We start from the raw sequence: 14,983 nt of genomic DNA on the forward strand, positions 1-14,983 counted from the left end.
ACGATTAACCACAGGTGTATATTAACACATGAATGCACAATTGGTGTGGGTATTTGAGGCCCTCTAGTGTTTAGACAGAGTTAGAAGCATAATTTGCAGAAAAGACAATGTTTCACTTTTAGCAACTGAAGTGGCAGTATTTTGTAGATATTGTTGCTCAGCTCAAGTGATCAATGGCAAGAGATTATAATGCTCATAAAATTTCAGTATTTGTAGTTGCCTTTGTTGTGATAAGATCCCACATATTGTCTGATGAGCTGGTCCTTAAAGATACCGTATTTTCACGACCAAAAGCCGCACCGGATTAAAAGCCGCAGTATCAATTAATGTTAATTTTTCAAACTTTTTCCACATATAAAGCGCACCGGGTTATAAGCCGCACGTTTCCCGGCGCTTCTGGACATCTGTTGCAGTCGCGAGGAGGAGCGGAGAACAGCGCGAAGGTTCTTGGCGCTCCAGGAAGCTACGAAAGCAGTTGGGAGAGGCGCACGGCTTGGTTTCTCCTCCCTGGACGTCACAGCAGCAGCCCCAAACTCACCGATCTCAGTGTTTTTCGCCTCGGGGTGTGCTGCAAGAGCATGCCCCGATGCGAAAAACACAGAGTTCGGTGCGCTTGGGGCTGCTGCTGCGACGCGACGTCCAGGGAGGAGAAACCAAGCCGTGCACCTCCCCCAGCTGCTTTCGTAGCTTCCTGGAGCGCCAAGAACCTTCGCGCTGTTCTCCGCTCCTCACGACTGCAATAGATGTCCAGAAGCGGCTTTTGGGGCTAGTGGGGATTGGATTTCCAGCTCGATAGCCCCTGCCGCTTCTGGACGTCTATTGCAGTTGTGAGGAGCCGAGGAGAGTGCGGAGAACAGCGCGAAGGTTCTTGGCGCTCCAGGAAGCCCTGAAAGCAGCTGGGGGAGGCGCACGGCTTGGTTTCTCCTCCCTGGACGTCGCAGCAGCAGCCCCAAGCGCACCGATCTCTGTGTTTTTCGCATCGGGGCATGGAAAACCCGATGCGAAAAACACAGAGATCGGTGCGCTTGGGGCTGCTGCTGCGATGTCCAGGGAGGAGAAACCAAGCCGTGCGCCTCCCCCAGCTGCTTTCGGGGCTTCCTGGAGCGCCAAGAACCTTCACGCTGTTCTCCGCACTCTCCTCGGCTCCTCACAACTGCAATAGACATCCAGAAGCGGCAGGGGCTATCGAGCTGGAAATCCAATCCCCATTAGCCCCAAAAGCCGCTTCTGGACATCTATTGCAGTCGTGAGGAGCGGAGAACAGCGCGAAGGTTCTTGGCGCTCCAGGAAGCCCCGAAAGCAGCTGGGAGATCTTTTTCCACATATAAAGCGCACCGGGTTATAAGCCGCACTGCCGGTTTTGGATCAAATTTTAGGATTTTCAGTGCGGCTTATAGTCGTGAAAATACGGTACTAACAGCCTTTTTAAAAAACCAAAACAAAAACTATGTGATGTGTGTTTTAACCATTTTCATATTTCTCTCACAGGCTCAGCAATGAAGGATAAGTGACTTTTTCAAGTATCTTTGACAGGAGAAAATGACTTTTGGTCTCCATATATACAGATGGTTTTTAATTTTCTTGGCATTGTGGCTGATGGGAAAATCTGTAATACGTTCTGAGAATATAAATCTCAGAAGCTTTTATTAAAGTGAACGTTAGCAAACAACATTGAAGGCATTGTTGCTCATATGACTAAGATTAGGGCTTCCAGATCTGAGCTGTAAACATCCAGCAAATGTAAACATTGCTGCCCCCTACAGTAGTCCATGTTTTTGCACTTGGATAGAACAAATCTGCATTATATATAAATGAAATGCAATATGAAAAGAATTAAAAGATGCATGGTTTAATATTATCCATCTATATCTTCATCCTTATGATTATTGTCATTATAATTTTGAGTTTGTTTATTTGTCCAGTATTGCATTGTACTGAGAAATTAGGATGCAGCCTTATGTTTATTTCACTTATTTAAAAGATTATATAACCACTCATATGGGGCGCGGTGGCTCAGTGGCTAAGATGCTGAGCTTGTCGATTAGAAAGGTCAGCAGTTCGGTGGTTTGAATCCCTAGTACCGCATAATAGAATGAGCTCCCATTACTTGTCCCAGCTTCTGCCAACCTAGCAGTTCAAAAGTATGTAAAAATGCTAGTAGAAAAATAGGAGCCACCTTTGGTGGGAAGGTAATGGCGTTCTATGCTCCTTCAGCATTTAGTCATGCTGGCCACATGACCAGGGAGATGTCTTCGACAGCGTTGATTCTTCGGCTTTGAAATGGAGATAAACACCGCCCCCTAGAGTCAGGAATGACTAGCACATATGTGCAAGGGGAACCTTTACCTTTATAACCACTCATCCTGTAGCAAGCTCTGGGCAATTCCTAATCAACGGTTAAAACATCATCAATATGCCATTATTATACTGTATGCATATACTGTATCTATTAAACCACAAACTTTAAAAGTGGCACCAAAGTTAATTTTCTCCTGTCATCCTACATACTCTTGTGAGAAATAATAATAATAATAATAATAATAATAATAATAATAATAATAATAACAACAACAACAACAACAACAACAGAATAACAGAGTTAGAAGGGACCTTAGAGGTCCTCTAGTCCAACCCTCTGTTCAAGCAGGAGACCCTATACTAGTGACTGTCCAGTCTCTTCATGAAAGTCAGTCTTATCCTATCTCAGCTCTTAGGAGGAAAAGCCAGGCCCAATGCTTTTCAGAAGGCTAGGAGGATGAGGAGCAAAACTTCAGGAGGAAGGGTGGGCCATAGGATAGAGGCTGCCATCGAAAAGTCATGGTTCCTAGCGCTCATAAAAGGGAACATTTAAGGATGGGATTAGGAATATGCCACCCAATTTGATCTGACAATCAGGAATAAAAGAATGAATTTGATCAAGAACCAAGAAAGATGCCTGACACTAGAACATTGAGCCAACCTTCAAAATCACCTTCCAACTACTGTCCAAAGCAGACTTGGATATCAGAGAAGGCTGGAGAAATGTCACTGTAGTCTTTGCTTGTGGTGAAAGGAGCATTGGATCCCCCAAATTTCCAAATAAAGAAAATTTTCTCAACACAGTGATAATGTCTACTAGTGGTGACTGAATTTAAAGTGCAGGAAAGCTATTGGAAATTGCTTGTACTAGTTTTTTTTAAACTTTAAGTAGGGCTCAATTCTCTTAAGTTTGTGTAAGCTCTGAATAGATCTGTTGTGTGGACGTGAAAAGTCCACGGCATGGTATATCTTTGCATACAGTGAGGTATTGGAAACATTTCATTTTCTCTGTGAAAGTGATAACATGCTGCATTTCAAATTAACGTCTCGCCTTTAGAATATAGGCAGATTGACTTGCAATTATTTTTGCAATCAACAATTTAGTGTTTTAAGCATGTTGATGGAAGTATTTCAAATCTCAACATGTGTCCACTAAGATACAAATCTCTTCTAAGTAAGGTTGTTCTGATCACATTCTACATTTAGAGAGAGATATTGTTCCCTAGCCTTACAATCCCCTTTGAAATCTCCTGTATAAAGTATACGGATAATGATCAGATTTTTAGTTTTGAGGCAAATTTTTCTTTCTAGTTTTCTCCATTGTCCAATCCTTGACCCTTCCTGAGAATCCTGATGGCATTCAGGAAATTCTTACAGACTTGGCTCTTCTCCTAGATTTTTGGATCAGAGCGAAGATTGAATCCCTGTGGGATGGATTTTCCTAGATCATTTGTTATTCTGGGGCTGTCCATTATTCTTTTTTCATGGTTTGCATGGTTTGTACTTTTAACTATAATCTCCCCAGAGTCATTGGGAGTAGGGCATCTTATACACAGTAAATAAAATAAAATGCAGCTATTTTCTAGGCCTGCCCTGCTCTCCACACATCTTGGATCTATAACAGGGGTGGGTTCCTGCCAGTTCTAACCTCTTCTATAGAAGAGGTTCCACAAATCTACAGTGCTGTTTAGAACTGGTTCCAGCTCCCTTCCCTCCCCGCCAATGTTCCCTCTAATTTTTTTTCAGTGTATGCGGAAAAGTATAGTGTTCGAGCAGCACATTTTCATGCCTGAGCACCTGATTTTTTTTTTAGCCATAATTGCCATCAGAGCAGATGTTGGAGGGGGGCAAGGAGGAAAAGGGGTCCCTCCCTCTCCCTCAGACCCCCAGGAAGGGAGGGAGGGGAGGGGGAGGGAAAGGAAAGAAAATGGGAAACAAGAAAAGGAAAGGAAAAAGGAAAGGAAATAGAAAAGAAGGAAAGGAAAAAGGAAAGGAAATGGGAAAGAAGGAAAGGAAAAAGGAAAGGAAAGGAGAGAAAGGAAAAGAGAAAGGAAATAGAAAAGAAGGAAAGGAAAAAGGAAAGGAAATGGGAAAGAAGAAAGGAAAGGAAAAGAGAAAGGAAAGGAAAAAGGAAAGGAAATGGGAAAGAAGGAAAGAAAAAAGAAAAGAAGGAAAGGAAAAGAGAAAGGAAAGGAAAAAGAACAGAAGTTAGAAGAAGGACAGAAAGGAAAAGGAAAGAGTGGAAAGGATTGGTACTGCTCAAAAATCAAGTCTCAAGATCCCGTGGACCCCTTTGGCTCAGGTAGCCCAATCCCACGCTGCTTCTCTCTCTCCCCAAAGTGAAGGGATCGCAGAAAAAATGCTGAGCCCAGAACGGGGCTTCAAACGAGGCAATGCCTGAGAAACCCCAGATGTGCAGAGAAACGCAGGCTACAACCAGCGAATCCCGTTTTCCCAGGAACTGACGAAGCCCCAGAGGACCAATGGGAATTCTCCCTTCTGCACCGTAATCGATCTCTGGGCAGAGTCTTCCTTGATTTCACCAATCAGAAATCAGAGTTCAGAAGGGAGGGAAGGGGGATATTTTCAGTCACATTTAAAGGCATTAAAAAACACTGCGCTGCACTTTGAAACTTGTGCGCAGTGTTTTTTTGTTACCTGCGCGGCCGCTCATGCGCACACCTTAGAGGGAACGCTGCTCCCCGCCCATCCGCACATCATCAAGATGAATAGCGAAAGGACGAATTCTGGGAGTTGAAGTCCACAAGTTTTAAAGCTGTCAAGTTTGAAGACCCTTGGGTTTTTTTTCCTAAAGGGTGAGGGGTGCAAGTGTCTTGTAACTTGACCAGAGACGTGCGGTGAGCCTCATGGCCAGTGAGGCAAGAGTGAAAGCCCCGCCGAAGCCCCGGCACCGCATCCGCCATAAAGCGGAACCAGGACCCGCCCTATGGCGGACGCGGGCACCGGGACTTTAAGGCCCTGCCACCGGGGCTTTAAAGTGGTGGCAGGGCCCCAGCGGAGTCTGCCATAGAGTGGGACCAGGTCGGGACTTTAAAGTCCTCCTGCTGGGGCCCTGAAGTGGAGGGCCGCTCATCTTGCCAGCTGGCGCGCGCACGCTCCATGAGGGAGAAGAGGGTGAGCGTTCAGGTCCTCCCTAGGGAGCAGCTGCGGTGGCTCCTGTGGTCCCCTGGGTGAGGAAGCGCTCGCTCGGTGGCCGCTCTGATCGGGCAGGGAAGCCCCCCCCATGCCAGCTCCCCTTGGCGCACTTGAACGCCGCTCCTGCTGGCCCAGGTGTTGCTCTTCCCCAGGCGCCAGGCCAGGTGTTCCAGGGTTAAAGTCCCCCGCCGCCAGGGAGATCGTCCGTCTCCCTCCGGGGAAGAGGCGCAGCCATGGAACCCATCTCAATGCGCAGGGCACGGGGAGGGGCACAGGCCTTCTGACAGGCCCTGCTGGTGGGTGACGGCTGCACCCTTCTCTGCTGCCTGAGCAACCCCAAGAGTGGCGTGGGCCCCAACTCCATCTTTGACACTAGTGATTCCCAAGAGTGGCAGCAGTATCGCTCCAGACATGCACCTGAGGGCCAAAAAGGCAGCACGCCGTTCCCTCCGGCCAGCGCTCTGCTCACTTTCTGCTCGGGCTGAAGTTTGCTTGAAAAACTGACTCCTCCGCCTAACGTAAGCGTGCTCAACCAACTGCAAGGCATGATTCACTGCTCCCAGATCAGGAGGTGGGAGAATCAGTGCCTCCTTTGCATATGGAATTTTTTGCTTTTTAACTCTTTCTTAACTTTTACAAGGTGAAAAATTCCTTATGCAAAGGAGGCCCCAAGTTCTCTGGCCTCCTCCTAGTTAATACTGAGAGCAGACACCAAGCCACTGTGACTTGAAATCTGGTAGCAACTATCCTGGCTTTAATTATTTTTAAAAAAATTCTTTAAAAGTCTTTCCTTTCCCTGAGGAGACTGGTGAGGCCCCGCCTCCCTTGTCTCTAGTGACTGCATGTCCCTGAACTTGACAGCTTTAAGACTTGTGTGTTTCAAATGTCAGGGTTTCTGAGCCAACATTTTGGTTGCTAAGCAAGAGAGTTGTTAAATGAGTTTCACTACATTTTACAAGTTGGCCACATCCACTCAGTCACATGGTCACCAAGCCACTCCCACCCAGTTACATGACTGGCAAGCTACTCCCACAAAGCAGGCCACACGTACAGAAGAGGTTCTAAAAAAATTTGAAACCCACCACTGGTCTGTAGGTTATAGAAATACCAAGTAGAACAGCCAATTCATCTGATAAGGAAGCCTTTATAGACTATGTACGGTACTAGACAGAGTAGACAAAGCTTGCGTGTTGATTTCCATGTCTTCATATATTACATACTTTTTTTCACGGTTGCCGCATACAGTGAAATTTGTGTGATTGAGTTCCCCTTTGCTCCATGATACAAGTGTTCCAATTGCCCGTAAAGTTGGGAAGGGCTCCTCTAAATTGAGAGAAGCATTGACATATTTTCCTGATGGGTCTGCATATAGATTGCATCTGTGCGTGGTGCTTTACAAGAATGCGGCTTTAAAAAAACAATTAATGCAGACATTGATAATAAATAGATAGCAGTGCATCCTTTGAGGCCTTGAGTATTTCCTTGCAGCTATAGATTGCAAAGGAAGAATAACACTGCTGAGCAAGCTGTCTTTCAAGAAGGTTTGTGACTTATTACTGATCTTTATGCAGGGGAACACTTGATAAGTTTCAAAGAATTCTAGGATTTCCAGAACTGCTTGAACAAGGCTTCTAGATATCACAGTCCTCAGAAAGCTATGCCCAGTTCTTAAAGGTCCACCACCTACTTTTTCTTTCAACTAATTGGTTCTTTTTTGGCACTGCCTCCATTCTGTATTCAAGGCCCATCCATTAATCCTTGAGCTGGTGGAAAAACAAGCTGACATAACATTTGCTAACCCTGATTGCCTTAGGACTTTTCTGACACAAGAAGAAAGTCAACAATTGGTGCTGTCCATACAATTTTAATGTGAGACATGTTAAGAAAAGGGATTAGTGGATTTTCCTAATTTATCCCCCCCCCCGCCTTCTGCCAAGTGATGTCTGCCAGTCTAAAACTGACCATTGGTCATTCTCTTAACATGGAGCAAGGTGTCTGCAGGTGAATGCCAACTAATTTAGCTATTTGTCAAGTTGCTCAGCTGATAGAGAACACTGTTCCCATGACCTCTCAGTTGGGCTATTTCTGAACATTGATAGATAACTTCACTTGTTTCAGTTGAAATGGCTGATTTATTTTCTATTCTGTGAAAATGTTGAAAAGTTCTTCTACAGGTGAGATTTATTTGAATGAAAAGAATAGCTGCTGCTTTTGGTTTGTTCAGTGTAGGTTGTGATTGCATGTTGTGTTTGTTAGTCATCAGTTGAGACTTCTTCTTGCCATCTTGCTCTAGGATCTTGGAGGCAGAGTTCACTTCTTAAGGGACTTGAACACAGCATAATAGCAATAGTGTTTAGGCTTATATACCACTCATAATGCTTTACAGCACTCTGAGCGGTTTACAAATGTCAAGGTATTGTCCCCAACAATCTGGGCCCTCCTTTTAATGATCTTGGAAGGATGGAAAGGTGAGTCAACTTTGAGCTGGTCAGGATTGAACTGCTGGCTGTGGCCAAAACTAGCCTGCAATATGGCATTCTAACCACTGCACCACCACAGCTGCACATCTGTAAACACATTAGCAAAATCTTTTAGTTTATCCATGTTTTCATAAACTCATCATGACAAATGGAATTGTATCAATCATTTGCACTGAAAAGAAAGACTTTTATAATTTTTCCTCTTTGATCACTTAATGAGTAAGAAGCCATTACCAGATTTGAATGAGAAGGTCAGAGATAATTCTGTTACAAAAGCTATTTGTTCATAAATTGCTTCTATTAAATGGAAGTGTAATTTTACTCTGTATTTAGTATGTATGTGAGGTTATCTAATGTTAAACTAAAGAAGCGTTTTTTGTTTCTTTTGACCTTGTTGAATATTCTTAGAATATGGGGCATGCTAAAGAAAGTGAGGTTCAAAAGAGGTTTTTGAGATTTTATGTACTGTACATTTTGTCTATGATTGTGCTAATTAAGTAAGTATTTTATAATTACTATATTAGTAATGGAATTGCTGTATTTTTCTGATGTTGTACTGAAATATACATAACATTTAAGACTGATAATAAGTGAACCAGTTTTTAGTGGGTTTTTGCATCCTTGCTGGTTGATAAGAATATTGGATGATAGTTTTGGTTGGATTCAGTAATTAGAATAATACAACAGTGAGGTCGTATTTTCAATCAGTTTTCTCCAGTATGGTTTTCCTGCAGATATGGATTTCAGAGTCTTTTAATCATAATGATTAATAGCTATGCTCAATGGGGATTATGGGAGGTGATGAGCAACGTACTTAGAAATATTATTTTGAAGAACTGGCAAAGATTTTGCATTATTTACTTATTCGAAGAGATTCTAAGTATTTCCATTTTGTGAATCTGCAACATGTCTACTGAAATATATCTCAGTTCTTGCTATCCTCACTATACTATAATTCCTTAAGACGTTTTCTGATAATGAAACAGATACTTAAAATGTAAAAGTTTAAAAGAAATCTGGAACATTTTGTATATTCTTAGTTTTCCCTGTGCAATGGTTTTATGATACGAGTTATTATCCTCAAAGGCTCCTCCAAATTTAAGATTATGGATATAGACCAAAGTGCAGTAATATGAACTGTCACTAGTTGTCACTCATTTACTATTGAAAAAGAATATCTGTGGGGAAAGAGAGCAAAGCAGCTGTTCTTATCTGCAACGAGAGCAGTAACTACAAAGAAAACCTTTGTGGCTTTTTTAAAGGTGGGGTTCAGAATCATCTCACTGCCACTGCCTTGACTCTGGCTTTTACTTGGATGTGCACATAAACGTTAAAAACAAACATAAAAATCCCAAAGGTTCACTATTCTTAAGAATATTTGGTCTAGATGGAAAAATACCTGGGATGGTTATTTGTTAAACGGTGGAAAAGCGAGAGAGCAAACATGGCATGGTGCACAGGTTAAATAACAGAAGGCCAGACAGAGACAGATGGTGTGGGACTATAAGGATGATTCTGCTTAAGGTGGGTTTGGAGGCAACTTAAGAAATAGGTTTGAACATGAAATCTGTTAAAATAAGTGTAAATATGAAAGGATTCTGATCAAACAGTGATGTTCTGATAAAAGTAGTAGTTGCTTGGGAAGGCTACCAATCCAGCAAGTTGCCATAACAGGTGTTTGAAAATATCATCAAAAGGCATCAAAATCTTATGAAGTTAAAACCTTGATGAAGGCTTCTTTGAATGTAGATTCTGGGTTGTCATCTATTGCTGTCCTTTCAGCTGTTCCTGTTTTAGAGCATGCATGTCTAGGTACCTATGGATTCTTTCTACTGTATAGCTATAATAAATGGCAGCTGCTTCCTCAGCACTTTGGGAAAAAGATAATCTATTATAGATTACCTCCATACATTTCCACTCATTGTGTTTGTTAATATTTAAAGTGGACAGTGAAGGATAATCTAGGAGAGTGTTGATGAAAATTTTCAGCATCAAGGGCCGAAATGGAAGTGTGTGTGTGTGTGTGCCGGAAACTGGAAGAGCAGCCACCTGATGCACATGTGCATGCCGGGAAGATGATCTTCCAATTTCCGGTGCATGCATGCGCACCCGTCACCTGGTCTTCTGGTTTCTGGTGCGTTTGCATGCATGAAGACCAGCTGGACGGCACGCTGGAATCCAGAAGAGCAATGGGTGGCACCTCGCATGCCTGGAGAGATGGCTCTTTGTGCCACTTCTGGTACGCGTGCCATAGATTCGCCATCACAGACCTGGGATTTCCTTCCAGGTTAAGCCTCCCATTCTGCTGGATGCTGTGTGTTCAGTTGCATGGGGAGCTTTTTGAATATATAAGCAAACTATTAAATATACATCATCCACCCAAAATGTTGACTAGGTCCTTCAGCCTAGTTTAGTAGTAATTGAAATTGGTATTTCAATTATGTTGGCTTCCACTGAAAAATATAATTATCTCTAAGTAAAGCAGGAGTGCCAAACTCATGTCATCATGGCATTGTCACGTGATGTATCATGACTATTGCCCCCTTCCTTAAATGGGGTGTGGGCATGGCCAGCATGCGATGCATCCAGCTTGTGGTCTGTGAGTTTGATACCCCTGAAGTAAAGCAACTAACTTGAACTTGAAAGTTAGCCTTGTTGCTTGATGCTTGCTAAGTGTTGGCAAAGCATCTGACTGTCTGACAGAGCATCGGTTGGGGAAGTGTTTATGATCAGCGTTACATATTTTTTGAAGATTTTATTAGCAAAGCACTATATGTTAATCACTTGAGACATATGTCCTCACATCAGGTTTGTAGCCTAAAAAGATGATGCATAAAGGAAGGAAAAGTGAGGAAATGATTAGGAGGATGGAAATTAGCTGGGGGTTTGCATTGAGGGGAAATGGGGGGACTGACTGACTGAGGAATGCTGCAGTCACCCTTGTCATCCGACTAATGCCAGAGGCAAAAAACAATTCTTCCCTTGCTTCTGGACTTGCAAGAATGTAGAATATTGAGAAGCAGTGATAGACAGTTGTTGGGCCAGGGAAATCTGTATGAGATGACAAGGACAAATGTGATACTGTAGCTAATAGGGCTGGGCAGTACTTTAGATCCAAAGCCAAATAGGTACTTTGGAAGATATTAGGGGGGCAACGGATGTGCACATTTTTGTAGACATAATACAGCTAGTTCTCGACTTGCGACCACAAGTGAGCCCAAAAAATTCTGTTGCTAAGTGAGACATTTATTAAGTGAGTTTCCCCCCATTTTATAACCTTTCTCGGAACAGTTAAGTTAGTAACATGTCTGTTAAGTAAATCTGACTTCCCCATTAACTTTGCTGGTCACAAAAGGTGATTGAACGACTATAGGACACTGCAACCGTCATAAATATGAATCGGTTGCCAGGTTTCTGAATTTTTATCACGGGACTATGGGCAAAGATCTTAAGTCTGAAAAGCGGTCGTAAGTCACTTTTCTCAGTGACCTTCTAACGTTGAACACAGTGACTAAATGAACTGTTGTAAGTTAAGGGCTATCTGTACAGCAGAGATGAAGTGAAGCACAGTGGAGAGAATATGAAGGAATGAGAAGCGAATGTAGCAGGGACAGAAAAAGAGAATGACAGTCATGATATAAACATCAAAAGAAAACTGGTGGTTTGAATCAGCCCCAAGCCTTTTAAATCTATTTTGTATGGATAGTATTGTAGACGTTTTTGCTTATCCAATAACTTCAAAACAAACCCATGCTTATAAAATACCATGCATTTATTACAAACAAAACAAATACTATACACAGATATCCAGAGTTTTGTGTTCCTTTCCAGATGTTGTATTTCAGCACATTTACAGAGTCAACATATTGTCCCCTACAATCTGGGTCCTCATTTTACCGATCTCTGAAGGATGGAAGGCTGAGTCAACCTTGAGCCTGGTGAGATTCGAACTGCCAAATTGTAGGCAGATGGCAGTCAGCAGAAGTAGCCCTGCAGTACTGCATTCAAACCACTGCATCATCTTGACTCCATCTTTTAGATTTTGGAGGCCACTGTGCATGGAGCCAGAATATTTTTTAGCATTGTTTTATTGTTCCTCTCATATGAACTTCTGTGTTCAGCTTCTGTTGTGCCTTTAATTTGACTGCCTGACTGACATTTTGGTGCATCAAAGATATCCTTCTTCCCTTTGATGTCTTTGATGCCTGAAACTTTGATTAGCAATTGGCTCTGACTTCTGGATTGAATTACAACTCTGTGGCTATTGATGGTCAACCATCACCTTGATGGGCTATGCATGTGCTCCAATTGAGCAGGCTGTTGATTTAGATCTGCAAGTTGACTTCTCAGTTCTACCCAGAAACACCTTCTTGAGTCACTCTGCAGACCCTCTCTAACCAGCCAGATGTTTCAATCACATAAAGATCCCAAAATTCAAAAGGGCCCTTTCTTTAGCCAGCCTCAATGCCCTTCCACCAGCCATTACTGAAGGAATATACAAAAAGATACAAAAATCCTCTTCAAACAAAGCCTGTCAACTCATGAAGTATTCCTGACCACCTATCAAGTTGCCATAGGCAGGGGAATGGGGAATTGAGCCTCACAGCTCCATCGAGGAACTTGCATTTCAGTAAAAAAAAAAGCACATTCCAGCCAGCAACATCAAGGTCATCTCCAGGGTGACCCACAGTGATCAGAGGGAGTGACTTCTACAACCCATGAAATTCCTTCATTGGGGAATGTGACTGATGACACACCTTGTGTAGAGGGGGAAACAGAGTTAGAGCCAAGGTGCGAGATAAGGGAGGTCAGAGTTGGGTTCACTTGGTTTGGGCCAAAATGAAGCTCCTAATAAATAACTTGATTTCTTTTGAAGCTTGGCTTGAGACTCATGATTTAATTAGGGCATCAGTCAGAACCCTGACATGCCCATGTGTCTGGAATAATTGAATCAATAGAACACTTTATGCTCTATTGATCCCTCTATGCAGATGCATACCAGGAATTATTATTTCCACTTTTTATTAAATACCCTGGCCATTCTAATTTGTTTTATCTTAAAATGCTATTATCAGATCAATCCAACACCATCTTTCTGTCTGCAGCCAAGTACTGATCAGGAGTGTGCACTTTATGCCATAGGGTTTATTCTAACCCTCTTAGATATTTTAGAATACAGACACACACACTCACACTTCGTTTCTTTTGTATTATATTCTAATCAACTGTGATTTCTGCATTCTGCATGCTGGTCTAAGACAGAATAAAGATTTGACGATGACGATGATGACACTGACTACAGTGACTGAGAGAGCCGAGGTGGCGCAGTGGTTAAATGCAGCACTGCAGGCTACTTCAGCTGACTGCAGTTCGGCAGTTCGGCTGTTCAAATCTCACCGGCTCAGGGTTGACTCAGCCTTCCATCCTTCTGAGGTGGGTGAAATGAGGATCCAGACTGTGGGGGTGATATGCTGACTCTGTAAACCGCTTAGAGAGGGCTGAAAGCCCTATGAAGCGGTATATAAGTCTAACTGCTATTGCTATTGCTACATATTACTGTTTGGCTCTGACTAATTCCTTTTCGGAATATGATTTTGGACTGCACAACTTTAATTCCTGAATCCAGTCGAGGACATAACAGTGTTATACTGAATGGCTTCCTAGTTTAAGACTTCTGTTGTGGTTCTAGTGCATGCACTCTAATTATTACCTTCTGGAATTCCTAGCCTTGACTGGAGAGAGTGGATATTGCAGTTATAACATCTGTTGTGTACATGTTTTGGTGTATTGTGAATTTCCTGGTTTTAGGTGGCTCTTGTTTATATGGCACAGCCATTCATATTGGTGTGTATGTGTACATTTCTACTACTAGGTATTTATTTAAAATCTACCTGAAAATCAAAAAGACTGAGTTTTTCTTTTGCATTTTTATGGATTGTTTTATGTTAAAAATATATGCTTCTTTGCTCATAAATATGTCATGCCTTTTTGTTGTTGCTGCTGTTGTTTATTTTTGCTGATGGCAGGTTTTACTATGTGTAATTTACTGCTCAAGCAGAAGGACATTTTTTTTTTTTAGAATCAGAGAAAAGTAAACTCCCAGTGGGAAATTAAAATCCCACAATTTTCTAAAATTACTTTTAAAAAGAACACACCAAATACCAAAATGGCTAGAGCAACTAGTTCTTAATTGTCTTTAAATGCCCAATGTCTAATTCAATCATAATATTTTCTTTTTAAGAGTTTTTCCATGGGATTTTAAATTTCAAGTACTGTAGTAGTGTTGTGGTCCACCAGCAGCCTTTCAGAGCTGGCAGCAGAATCAGACAGTGAGGAGATTGGGGAAGAGCATGGGCCAGTCCTGGAGTCTGGGGAAGACTCAGAGAAGGGCTCTGCATTGGAGGCAGAGAGGTGACCAGGGCCATCTGGGAGTTATGTGCTGCCTCTGGAGGCTCCAGAGTCAGACATCAGCGAGGCGGAGAAACAGGGGAGCCTGTTCCCAGTGCGTGCATGTGCAGAGCTGCCAGAAGGCACAAACAGTTATGACAAACGGAACAATTCAGGAGTAAGGCTTGGAGGTGATTGGCCCCTCCCATAGGACAAAGAGGAGGAGCAAAGGCCCATGAGCCTTTGCAGGAAGCAACTTTGTTCGTTCTGGTCGGTTTAAATTTTGAAGCTTCGTTTTGACTCTTTGCTCCATGTGGCCTTGTAAGGTAATTGTGAATTAGGTCTTTGGCAGCATTTCAAGGAAGATAAAGGTGGGTGCTTATCAGCCTTATCCCGAAGGACTGTGGCAGAGTACTGTCGGACTCTTTACAAACTATTTGTGACTTATTACGGGCTGTGAATGAACATAATTCACAGTCTTTGAAATAAAAATAAGGTTTTTGGGACTAAACGTGTGCTTTTTACTGTGTCAGGAAGCCTAGGTCAGAACAAGTTGACATTGTTCTAACAGTGCACTGTTTCCCTATCAATGTTCTTTGTTTGTCACAGTATTACCTGGGACTGATGTTAGTATAAACTGTCTGTTGCTGGGTACTATCGAT

The 14,983-nt window shown here is 42.6% G+C and overlaps 1 protein-coding gene across 1 annotated transcript in view; it reads left to right on the forward strand.

Annotated features, from left to right (window-relative positions):
* The window catches only part of TSPAN4 (tetraspanin 4), a 741,621-nt gene that overhangs the window by 197,945 nt on the left and 528,693 nt on the right, over nucleotides 1–14,983 (forward strand). The gene's annotated exons all lie outside the window — the stretch shown is intronic.

The sequence above is a fragment of the Thamnophis sirtalis genome, unplaced genomic scaffold (assembly GCF_051295495.1).
Source record: "Thamnophis sirtalis isolate CommonGarterSnake01/CBP01778 unplaced genomic scaffold, rThaSir2_p1.2 scaffold_1, whole genome shotgun sequence".
NCBI lineage: Eukaryota > Metazoa > Chordata > Lepidosauria > Squamata > Natricidae > Thamnophis > Thamnophis sirtalis.